The sequence below is a fragment of the Bos indicus genome, chromosome 25 (genome assembly GCF_029378745.1).
Source record: "Bos indicus isolate NIAB-ARS_2022 breed Sahiwal x Tharparkar chromosome 25, NIAB-ARS_B.indTharparkar_mat_pri_1.0, whole genome shotgun sequence".
Lineage (NCBI taxonomy): Eukaryota > Metazoa > Chordata > Mammalia > Artiodactyla > Bovidae > Bos > Bos indicus.
In genome coordinates this window covers 15,832,755-15,845,753 of record NC_091784.1, presented here as the reverse complement: position 1 = coordinate 15,845,753, position 12,999 = coordinate 15,832,755, and the positions used below count along the sequence as shown (strand labels likewise).

The 12,999-nt window shown below is 43.0% G+C and overlaps 1 long non-coding RNA gene across 1 annotated transcript; it reads left to right on the top strand.

Moving 5' to 3' along the window:
- The first annotated feature begins 1,200 nt into the window (after window positions 1-1,200).
- LOC139179707 (uncharacterized) lies at window positions 1,201-5,873 on the top strand. Its single transcript, XR_011564040.1, has 2 exons — window positions 1,201-1,980; window positions 5,306-5,873. It is a non-coding gene; the product is annotated as an uncharacterized lncRNA (long non-coding RNA).
- Window positions 5,874-12,999: the final 7,126 nt, after the last annotated feature.

The following is a 12,999-nucleotide window of genomic DNA, read 5'->3' as shown; positions in this document are numbered from 1 at the left end:
GCGAAGAGTTGACTCATCGGAAAAGACTCTGATGCTGGGAAGGATTGGGGGCAGGAGGAGAAGGGGACGACAGAGGATGAGATGGCTGGATGGCATCACTGACTCGATGGACATGAGTCTGAGTGAACTCCGGGAATTGGTGATGGACAGGGAGGCCTGGCGTGCTGCGATTCATGGGGTCGCAAAAAGTCGGACACGACTGAGTGACTGAACTGAACTGAACTGAACTGAATAAATTATAAGGGAAAAGAACATGAAAAAGAATGTATGTATGTGTGTGTGTATACACACACACACACACACACACACACACACACACAACTGAATCATTTTGCTATACACCTGAAACGAAATCAATTATACTTCAATTAAAAAAAAAACAAAATCTTACTATGTGCCAGGACCTAAACTCAACCCCGTAAACAACTACCTCATTGAATCATCTCAAGCAACTATGTGAGGTACAATCATTACCCCCTTTCATGGATGAAGAAAATGAAGGTCGGAGAGAGGATGTAATATGCCCAAGGTCACATAGCTAGTATGTGGCGAACCCAGAATGTGAACCTGGGTCTCTCTGGATCCAAGGCCTGTATTTTGACTCTGCGGCTTCTTGCCTCCATCCAACTTAACAGTTTTTCTCCTGTGATCCCTGCCCCTCTCAAATCCCATCCAGAAGTTCCCCTCTAAGCACTGTCAACTTCCACCGGGCTTGGCCCTCACTCATTTCCAATCACCCTTTCTCCACCATAGCTTTAGAAATGAACTGTTACTAATGGCTAGTCATATGTCAGCCTAATGAATGGGATGCAGACTTCCATTAAAATAATGAAATTAGTGAGTTTTGAATTTGGTTACATTGCACGGCACACAGCCTCAAGTAATTACCAACCCATGCTCTTTCTCTCGAATTAAAGTCAGTTTATTTATTTAAGGTCTTTGGCTGGGCCATCTCTATTAAGCTCACATCATCTATTTGGGGATGGACTTTTTTTTTTTGGCTTGTTTGTTTAAATGATGTTCAGACTGTTCCCATGATTAATAAAGTTGTAAATACAGCCAGCAGCAGCTTCCAAACCATGTGCAAAAGCAAAGAACCTTAAGTCAAAGAATAATTCTTTAGGGAGTTGGGTTTTGTTTGTTTGGGTTTTTTTTTTTTTTTTTCCTCCAAAGGATGGAAACAATGAGAAAGAAGGTCTTTGAGCTCCAGGAACTCCAATTACGCTGACATTTCTGCAGCAGAAATACACCAAGATCCATTTTGCAGGAACTCAGTGAACTAGCTAATCAGATTTCCTTGGATAATTTGCTCCAAAGGTCAGCCGCCTTAAAAAGCACCCAGTGCCTCATTATTTGGTGGAGCAGGCTGCACACAGGCTAGGATTTGGAACTCAGACTCCCATGGCAAGGAAGTAAATCTGAACGATTTTAGCACAGATCCTGCTACCTTGGCCTTGGCCAAAGTCTCATCCAACTCTGTGATGAGACTATAGACAAAATCACCTCCAGAAAGAACACCTGGGTTTGCCAGACTTCCGTCTCCAAGATGCATCTCTCCTGTGTTCCAGGGGCAGCAGAGATGGCAGACTAATCTGAAATGTCCACACTGCTGGTAAATTTCAGGACAGGCTTTTATTCATGCGGTGAGTGAAGGGCACCAAACTCTCGTTAAAATCACCAAGTCCAAATCTACAAAACACCTGTCTGCTGCTGCTGCTGCTGCTGCTGCTGCTGATGCGTCGCTTCAGTCGTGTCCGACTCTGTGTGACCGCATAGACGGCAGCCCACCAGGCACCTGTCTAGCACTCCTCAAAACGATTGAGATCTTGAAAAACAAGGAAAGATTAAGAAGCGTCAAAGACCAGAGGAAATTAAGGAGACGTGAGATTAAATGCAACGTGGGGCTCTGGACTGAATCCTGGACAGAAAAAGGACATCAGTGGAAGAACTGGTGAAATCCAAATGCAATCTGGAGTTTAGGTAACAGTTACATTTCTATGTTGCTGTCTGTGTTGTGACAAATGGACCACAGTAACGTAAGACGATAACATTTAGGGGAACTCTCTGTCCTATCATGGCAACTTCTCTATAAATCTAAAATTATTTCAAAATTAGAAAAATACTTTTTAAACTTTCTATGCCATAAAAATTCCACTGTGAGAACAAGCTAATACTTAGCAGTGGGCAGAGGGGAAGAAGGAAGGACAACATTAGGATTAAGAGGTACAAACTATAATTAGATATAAAATAAGTCACAAGGATATATTGTACAACATGGGGAATACAGTTAATGTTTTATATTAACTATAAGTGGAGTATGGCCTTTACAAATTGTGAATCAATGTATTATATATCTATAACTTCTGTAATACTGTATAGCAAGTATACTTTAATAAAAATTTGAATATTATAAAATATTAGAAAAAAGACAGAGGATGGCATCACCGACTCAATGGACATGAGTCTGAGTAAACTCCAGGAGTTGGTAATGGACAGGGAGGCCTGGTGTGCTGCAGTCCATGGGGTCGCAAAGAGTCGGACATGACTGAGTGACTGAACTGAACTGAACTGAAAATATTTTTAAAGTCCATTGTGTTTTATGTATAGCTTATGAAAATAATTAAGTTAAAGTTTATTCTATAATAAACTTGACACAGTGAACAAAAAACAAAATAAAACTCCAAGTCCAGAGAGGAGGTCAGAGGCAGGCTTATGATTACTTTTTTTAAAAAGCTCATTTAAAATCCCAACTAAGGGGGCTTCCTAGAGGGCTCAGTGGTAAAGAATCCATCTGCAATGCAGGAGACGCAGGTTTGATCTCTGGGTTGGGAAGATTTCCTAGAGGAGGAAATGGCAACCCACTCCAGTACTCTTACCTGGGAAATCCCATGGACAGAGGAACCTGGCGGGCAACAGTCCATGCAGTTGCAAAGAGCTGGACATGACTGAGTGAGCGAGCAAGATGCTATAGGTTACAGATTGAAAATACAATAAAGGCATTAAACTGAATTATTTTAAAATAAAAAATAAAATCCCAACAGAGACATAAAGAAACAATACAAGTAAACTAAATTAAATTAAAATGCAGTAGATGTTCTCCCTCTACCAACTGGGACAGGAACACCCTTGCCAAAGAAGCTGGCTTCCTCAGTGTCTGCTTATGACTCCCACCAAGTCTCCCAACCCTAGGGATTTCTATGTGACAAGAAAAGCCACAAGAGTGACTTTTGCTGGCTCAGTGCCCACCCGCACAGATTTAAAAGACCCCCACCCCAGCTCTCACCCTCTGACCCCTGCCCTCCCCTGTGAGCTACTTCATGGAAAGAGACGTAGAGAGAGCCAACGTGTGCTCCATCACATCACCTGAGGCTGGGTGCTGGTCTTAAGGAGTCATGGAGAACTTGTAGGAAGGGTGTCTGAGCTGAGTCTTGAAGGAAGAACGGGGGAGTGCTGGATGAAAAAAAGAGTAGAGGATTCCAATGCATGCCAAGGTATCAAATCGTAGAACGCTGATGTACACAAAGAAATGAACAAAACTGAGGTGGGAAGAGTTAGAAAGGGTCCCCTGTCGAAGGTGTCTCAGTCAGTTCAGGCTGTGTAACAAACATACCGTAGACTGGGTGACTTACACTGCAAACATTTATCGCTTACAGTTCTGGAGACTGGAAAGTCCAAGATCCGGGTCCAGCAAATTTGGTGTCTAAAGGGGATCCACTTCCTGATTCACAAACAGCCTTCTTCTTATTGTGTCCCCACATGGAGGAAGGGGCGAGAGGGCTCTCTGAGCCCTCTTTTCAGTTCAGTTCAGTCGCTCAGTCATGTCTGACTCTTTGCAACCCCATGGACTGCAGCACTCCAGGCCTCCCTGCCCATCACCAACTCCCGGAGCTTACCCAAACTCACGTCCATCAAGTCAGTGATGCCATCCAACCATCTCATCCTCTGTCATCCCCTTCTCCTCCTGCCTTCAATCTTTCCCAGCATCGGGGTCTTTTCCAATGAGTCAGCTCTTCGCATCAGGTGGCCAAAGTATTGGAGTTTCAGCTTCAGCATCAGTCCTTCCAATGAAAACCCAGGACTGATCTCCTTTAGGATGGACTGGTTGGGTCTCCTTGCAGTCCAAGGGACTCTCAAGAGTCTTCTCCAACACCAGGGTACTAATCCCATTCATGGGGGCTCCACCCTCATGACCATTACCTCCCAAAGTCCCCACTTCCTAATACATCACACAGGGGATTAGGCTTCAATATATGAATTTTAGGGGGACACAAACATTCATTCCATAGCATAGGTTTTGTGTGCTAAAGAATTTAACTTTGTCCTGAAGGTGATGGGAATATTTCTTTAGTTTTTATTGAATTTGTTAAAATATTGCTTCTGTAGTTTATGTTCTGGTTTCTTGGCCACAATGTATATGGGATCTTTGCTCCCTGACTGGGGATTGAACCCTCCTCACCCCCTGCATTGGAAAGTGAAGCCTTAACCACGGCACCGCCCGTGAAGTGCTGGTGATGAGGACTTTCAAGCGCAGGACTGAAATGGCAACCTGAGCATTTTAGAAACATTCAACAGATGCAGCTGGAAAGGTGGGTGGAAGGTGAGGTTGCCGGCAGTGAGGCCACTATCCGGGCCAGAAGTGTACACACCCTGCCCAGAGGCAGTGGTGTAGATTTCTCCCAGGCTGGCACAGGAACGCTGCAGGGAATGAGGGCCGTTGCCATGAAGACAGCTGAGGTTACTGTCTCTTCAGCAGTTTGGTAGCTCAGCCCCCATCTCCACTCAAACTGGAAGATATCCTCTGCCATCCCTAAATTCCATACTCCAAGTCTGCCCTGCGTTATGCACCTTTTACAGCCAACCCTCTGTCTCCACATTACACTGTATCTTAAATCATCAACTGAGGTTAAATTTCCAGTATCTTGTATAAAACAAACAAGGGACTCGAATGTACTTAATAACGTTGACGGCAGAATCATAATATAAGCACTGATTATATCTGGGGATCAGGCTGCCTTTAATCTGCAAAGGAGGATACAGTAATCCTCATTTCACAGATAGGAAAACTGAGACTCCAAGAAGTTAAGTAACCTCGTCATACAGCTCTTAATGAGGGCTGGATCCAAGAATGCCTGGTTCCAATCACCCTTTCCATAGCACCTCATGCGCTCACGTTTCATTTCTCTTCATTCACTTACTGCAGTTTCCCTCCCCCTCAGAATCAAACCCAAAACCATGTGGCCTGACCGAATAAAATCTGAATAATTACATGTAACTGTTTTCTAAAATGCCCACTGTTCCCTGACAGGTCTCTGACAGCCCAACCCTACAACTGTGGTGTGGCAAGTTAAACATCAAGACCAGTGACTCCAAGTCTCTTTCCCACCAGGTCAGTGGAACAAAGTAGTCTGCCATCTGAAAGCAAATAATGGCTGCCTCTTCCTAATTCCTGAATAAAAAAAGTATATAGATCAATCAACGGACACATGGATAGATAGATGGATAGATAAATGAATGGTTTGATGGATGGATAGACTGATGGATAAAGGTCAAACAGATGCATGGATATGCATTTTCAAATGTAGACTGTTTCTAAAAGGTAATATGGAAACCATCAACAACAGTTGTCACTCCTGGGAGGGAACAGTGTCTAAGACAAGAGTGGAAGTGAAAACTACTTTTTACTCTACAATTTCTTATATTTTTCAAATTTTGAGCTGCATGTATTACTTGTGTTAAAACAAATGGCAATATAAAAATAATTTTAAAACACCTTGTTAAAGAGATATAGGTATGAATGAGTGGCTGGAAGAATGAATAATCCTAAAATAAAAATGTTTTAAATAGATGAATAAATGTTAACATTTTTTTTTAAATTTATGTTTCCTTCCATTGATTTTTCTTTAAAGTCTTGGCACCAACTTCTACTTGTCTGTGTTAGAATCTAACGAAATGTGGTTTCCAACTTGGCACATAATCAATTACAAAATTTGGTTATTTTAAGTCAAACAGGTCAATAACTGTGTGGTGTTTTTCACAGAGCATCTTGACTTTAAGGGTTGCCCACACAAATCTGCTCAAGGACTACTCTGCAGTTTCCATGAGGGACAATAGGTCTGAGGCTTAGACGTGTGATCCCACCCAATTTTATTTATTTAAGCTCTAAATCTCCTCTTACATATCAAACCTCACCTGCATGCTTAGCCTCTGAATACTGCTCCCTGAATTGCTAGGGGCTCTGAGTAATCTGACCCTGCCAAGTGAAAGATAAGAAGAAAAATGACTTCCCCAGCTACCATCAATAGCATTTCCAGGAAGAAATGAAGAGAACTGACTCCCAGCCATAAAGGATTTACTGCTTTCCTCTCCATCAATATGGAAATGGAGCAGGGTTGCCTGAAAGCTGGGTGTTTTAAGCTTTTAAGGCAGGTGTTTGGATTCCATACACTAGGGAACTTGACAACATTCAACAAGACTTTATGGAACTTCCATTGGATTAGCATGGACCCCATGTTCTGCCCTCAAGGGATTTACACTCTAATCCAAGATACATAATATAATCCAAAGAAAGGGGGAGGCAGTATTTGGATGTCTAATGTCCATAGCAAGGGCCAAGCTATTTGATGGATGGAGAATGGTGAGAAACCCGTGATGCTGGGAGATGTGACAGGACTGCCAGAGGCATGTGACATCACTGCTGTTTAACTATCGGAATACCAATCACAGATCTATACCACCTGGGACAGTTAAGATATCATAAACTTCTCTGCCAGAAAGAAAAATGGAAACAAAGAAAAATCACCTTGGCATTAGGGTGCCCCGGTTGACAGAGCTGGCTCAATAGCGCCATCTAGTGGTGGTCCCTGCTGCCAGTTCAGGAGTGGGCTACTTGCCCCTTCCCCGCCCTTGCCCAGATGTTTTCCTCCCCCTGTGTCTGTGAGCCCCAGCAAGTGGTCATCTGGGAGCTGGACAAGACACAGCATCCTATAGACTGGGACAGTAACAAAAGGCAACTTAAGGAGGAAAAACTTGAGTTGGGTCTTAAAGGGACATCCGGGCATTAAGGAATAGGAAAGACAACTTTACATACTTTTTTAAAATTAGAGGATACTTACTTTATAATATTGTGATGGTTTTTACCATATATCAACATGAATTGGCCATAGGTATACATATCCCTCTTGAACCCCTCCTCCCATCTTTGGGTTCCCTGTGTCATACATCAAACTCCCAATGGCCATTTTACATATGATATGTAAATAGGATATGAACACATGTACATTGATAGCCATACATATGGTTATCTATGTTACATATGTATAGGTTTCAATGCTATTCTCTCAAATCCCCCCACTCTCTCCTTCCTCCACTATATCCACAAATCTGTTGTTTATGTCTGTGTCCTTTTCTGCCCTGCAAGTTGGATCATCAGTACTATCTTTCTAGATGCCATATATATACATATATATATATGCATTAATATATGATATTTGTCTTTCTCTTTCTGACTGACTTCACTCTGTATAATAGGTTCTAGGTTCATCCACCTCATTAGGACTGACTCAAATGTGTTCCTTTTGATAGCTGGGCAATATTCCATTGTGTGTATGTATCACAACTTCCTTACCCATTCATCTGTTGATGGGCATCTAGGTTGCTTCCATGTCCTAGCTACTGTAAACAGTGCTGCAATGAACACTGGGGTAAAAGTGGGACAGACAACTTCTGATGAGGAACATGACCTGCAAAGATAGGTGGCTAGAAAATGTCAGATCCTGCAGCACAATGGTAAAGCATGCACCTGCCAACCCAGAAGGCACAAGAACTGTGGGTTTGCTCCCTGGGTTAGGAAGATCCCCTGGAGGAGGGCATGGCAGCCCACTCCAGTATTCTTTCCTGGGAAGTCCCATGGACAGAGAAGCCCAGTGGGATGCAGTCCATGGGGTCGCAAAGAGAGGGACACGACTGAACACACACACACACTCATGCTGCTGGAAAGGCAGTGAGCGTAGGCTGCTGAGGACTCACTCTTCAGTCGCTGTGGGTAGGAGCCCTCCTAGGATTTTCTGGGATAATGTTAATAAGATATCTGCTGCTTCTCCGGGCATCACTGTGTATATGAGGATGGGGAGGACACATTATAAGGGCGGGGAGGAGACCTGTTTCCCTGTAGCAGCTCCACCCTCCCTGCGGTTTCCTTTGGGATCTCCCATTCCACCTCTATCACCGTCCATAGGGGTGGCACCAGGCTAAGCCACGCACATGTGATAGCTCCTTTAATCCTTCACCACTCTTGAGGAGGATCTACATCTATGTTACAGATCAAGAAAGAGAGGCTCAAGGGCATTAAGTCACTCACCCAACGTGACTCCGCTAATAAAATGGCAGCGCGAGGACCTGAATCAACTTCTCTGCCAAATTCTGAAGCACGCGCTTGTGACGATTGTCACACGTGAAACTGCTCAATCCAAAGCACTTCTGCTTTCAACATAAGTGGTTGCCGAACAGCCTTCATGTAAAACTGAAGCTTCTTTGAGGATAAGTATATACTTATGAGAACATCACCGCCATCAAAGCCAAAAACATATCCATCTCCCCCCAAAGTTTCTCACATACCCTTTATTATAATCATTGCCATTATTTTGCATGGTAAGAACACTGAAGATAAGATCTATCCTTTTAGCAAATTTTAACTTTACAATTGTTAGCTATACACACTGCAGTAGACCTTTAACTTACTCATCTTGCATAACTGAAACCTAGTACCCTTTGAACACTTTCACTTCTTCACAACAAACAGAACCATCAACAATATGACAAGACAGCCCAGAGAATGGGAGAAAATATTTGCAAGCCATCTCTCTGATAAGGGGTTAATATCCAAAATATATAAGGAACCCATACAGCTTAGGAGTAAAAATGCAAACAACCTGATTTTAAAATGGGCAAAGGATCTGAGCAGACATTTCTCCAAGGAAGCTGTACAAATGGCCAACAAGCATGTGAAAAGGTACTCAACATCATTAACCATCAGGGAAATGTAGACCAAAACCAAAATGAGATTATCACCTTGCATTTATGTTAAAATAGCTATTATTTTAAAATTGAAGATTTTTAAAGAGATGTGTTGGTGAGAATGGAGAGAAAAGGGAACCCTTAAAGTCCTGTTAGTGGGATTGTAAACTGGCACAGCCAGTATAGGAAACAGGATGGAGGTTTCTCAAAAAGCTAAAAATAGTACTGCTATATGATCTATTTCGGAGAAGGCAATGGCACCCCACTCCAGTACTTTTGCCTGGAAAATCCCATGGACAAAGGAGCCTGGTAGGCTGCAGTCCATGGGGTCACTAAGAGTCAGACACAACTGAGCGACTTCACTTTCATGCATTGGAGAAGGAAATGGCAACCCACTCCAGTGTTCTTGCCTTGAGAATCCTAGGGACGGGGGAGCCTGGTGGGCTGCCGTCTATGGGGTCGCACAGAGTTGGACATGACTGAAGCGACTTAGCAGCAACAGCAGCATGATCTATTTCTGGGCTTCCCCTGTGGCTCAGCTGTAAAGAATCCACCTGCAATGTGGGAGACCTGGGTTCAATCCCTGGGTTGAGAAGATCCACTGGAGAAGGGAACGGCTACCCACTCCAGTATTCTGGCCTGGAGAATTCCATGGATCGTATAGTCCATGGGGGTCACAAAGAGTCGAACACGACTGAGTGACTTTCACTTTCACTTTCATTTGTCCAAAGGAACTGAAAGCAGGATTTCGAAGCGATAACTGCATTATTCATAATAGTCAAGACATGGAAGCAATATAAAAGTTCATTAGTGGATGAATGGATAAAGAAAATGTGATATATACATACACATACATATGTATATATAAACAAGCCAGACACAGAAAGACAGGAACAGTATGACCTCACTTACACCTGTGTCTCGTTTTACACACAAACTCCTCTAATCAAATGGAGATGCATCACTTGTATTCACAGGCCCACGAGAGATCAAAAACACAAGTCAATGGAATCCAGTGTGGGAGACAAAGAAGAAAAGCAACTCAGTTGGGACTGTTCAACCACCGCTTTATTCGTCTTTGCTGCTGACAGGTTTATTCCACAGGGTCTCACCCACGGCAGCATCTCCAGACCCCCCCCCAAGTGACCATGCCAACAGTGATGTGCCAGATCATCTCAGAAAACAGCAGAAACTCCAAGGCAAGAGAGCCGCCTGAAGGGGCCCTTTCCCTTCCCTCCTGGTCCCTGAGCTGTTTCCAGCAGACGCAGTGAGCGGCTAAATGAGCGTTTGATCAATGGAGGCCAGGTTGATATTGATAAAGCGACTGCAGTTGGCGCAAATCACCCTGCACTCATAGATACTGAAGATTAATCTTTACAAATACGGGGCAAAGGGGGAGAAGAGAACCAAGTCGATTTCGTTTCCGATTATTACTTTCTCCAGAAAGCACTGAAGAGTCAAAAGTTTAACTGATGCACATCAGACAGGGAGACAAATCCAGAAATATCACCCAATTACCCGGCAGCTTCTAGAAGGTATTTTTCATGACAGCAGGTGGGTTTGACTTTTTCTAAATCAGGAAGGAGACAAGACACCACTAACGGGATGGTGACTTGGCCCAGGGCACAAGTACTAACCTCACCGGACAAACTGAAGCCTGAACATTTATCCTCAGTCTACAGGGTGTCCTTGAAAACACATTTCCACTGATTTCCTAGTTATTTTTATGTTAGACTGCATGTATCTTTAGAAATTACACTGACAGTTCCTTCCTGAAACAAGATGAATTTATTTTTTACTACAAAGAAATCATAAAGAAAAGTGCTTAGCCTCCTTAGGACTCTGATTTCACATCCCGGGAGTGGGTAGGGGCCCACTGTGTAACTCATAGCCCAGTTTCTCAACCTTGGCGCTACTGACAGCTGGCGCCAGGTAATTTTTGATTAGGAGCTGTCCGGTGCATTGTAGGCTGTTTAGCGGGGTTCCTAGCATCTACCCAATAGATGCCAGTAGTACCACTCCCAGTTCTGACAACCAAAAATGTCCCCAGATATTGCCAAATGTCCCCCAGGGGGCAAAACTACTTGTGTAATGTGCAAACACAGAACATAAATAAGAATTGGGGGAATGCGATTCAAAATACCTTCCATGTTGTATTCACACAAAGCAACAAAATCAAATTCTACACTTAATGCCAGTTATAAATGTTTCATTCACATCCATGTCACAGTCAGAGGACTTAAGGTAGAGTTTTTCAAAACATGGATCACAAAGCAATTTCCTGAGGTCGGGACTGGCTCGTTTCCAGGGCCAGCAATTACACACAGCCTACTGCTCGGAGGGCCTCATGCCACTGCAGGCGTCTGGAAATTTCTAATAATTTTTAACAAGGAGCCCCCATGTTTTCATTTTGCTTGAGGCCCTGCAAATTATGTAGCCTGTCTGAGGTACTTATTTACAAGCAAGCTCCTGAATGGAATGAAAACAGGATCTTGAAGAGATGGCCGCACCTGCTTGTTTACTGCAGCGTCATCCACAGAGCCCAGATATGGAGACAACCTAAATGTCCATCTAGGGATGAATGAATAAAGAATAGATTTATATGTGATGGAATATTATTCAGCCATAAAGAACATGCATCTTCCCTGCTGGCTCAGACAATCAAGAATCTGCCTGCAATGCAGGAGACCTGGGTTTGATCCCTGGGTTGGGAAGATCCCCGGAAGAAGGAAATGGTTACCCACTCCAGTATTCCTGCCTGGAGAATTCCATGGACAGAGAACCCTGGTGGGCTACAGTCCACGGGATTGCAAAGAGTCTGACATGGCTGAGCAACTTTCACTCACACACATATATATTTCGTATAATGGAATTTCAGATTAGATCAAATCAGTTGCTCAGTCATGTCCAACTCTTTCTGATCCCATGAATCACAGCACGCCAGGCCTCCCTGTCCATCACCAACTCCCAAAGTTCACTGAGACTCATGTCCATCGAGTCAGTGATGCCATCCAGCCATCTCATCCTCTGTCGTCCCCTTCTCCTCCTGCCCCCAATCCCTCCCAGCATCAGAGTCTTTTCCAATGAGTCAACTCTTCGCATGAGGTGGCCAAAGTACTGGAGTTTCAGCTTTAGCATCATTCCTTCCAAAGAAATCCCAGGGCTGATCTCCTTCAGAATGGACTGGTTGGATCTCCTTGCAGTCCAAGGGACTCTCAAGAGTCTTCTCCAACACCACAGTTCAAAACCATCAATTCTTCGGTGCTCAGCCTTCTTCACAGTCCAGCAATAATTATTGGAATTATTATTCCAATAATGGAATTTATTCGGCCATAAAAAAAAAAAAAATCCTGCCATTTGCAACAAGATGGATGGACCTTGAGGACATTACGCAAAATGAAATAAGTCAGACAGAGAAGGACAAATACTGTATGATGTAATTTATATGTGGAATCTAAAAAATTCAGACTCATAGAAACTCATAGAGTAGATTGGTGGTTACCAGGGCTGAGGGTGGGGAAAATGGGGAGATACTGGTCAAAGATTACAAATTTCCAGTTATGAGATAAATAACTTCTGGGAACCTAATGTACAGCATGGCAATTACAGTTAGCAGTAATGAACTCTATAGTTGAAAGCTGCCAAGAGAATAGATCATAAATGTTCATACACACACACACAAATGTTAACTATGTGAAGTGATAGATGTGCTAACTAACCTTATTGTGATAATCATTTCACAGGATATCAATATATCAAACCATGACATTGTGTACCTTAAACTTACACAATGTTATTTGTCAACGATATCTCAATAAAGCTGGAAAAATAACAAATAAAATAAACTCAGGTTCTTGAACCCCACTGTTTTTCAGTAATTCAGCTAGATGTCAAAGCCTGCAAGAGGTGTTGTTTGATTCTCTGGCTTAAAAAATAAAAGAGAGATTTCTCTCTAAAACCTAGAGAATTCCAATGAAAAGTAATCTT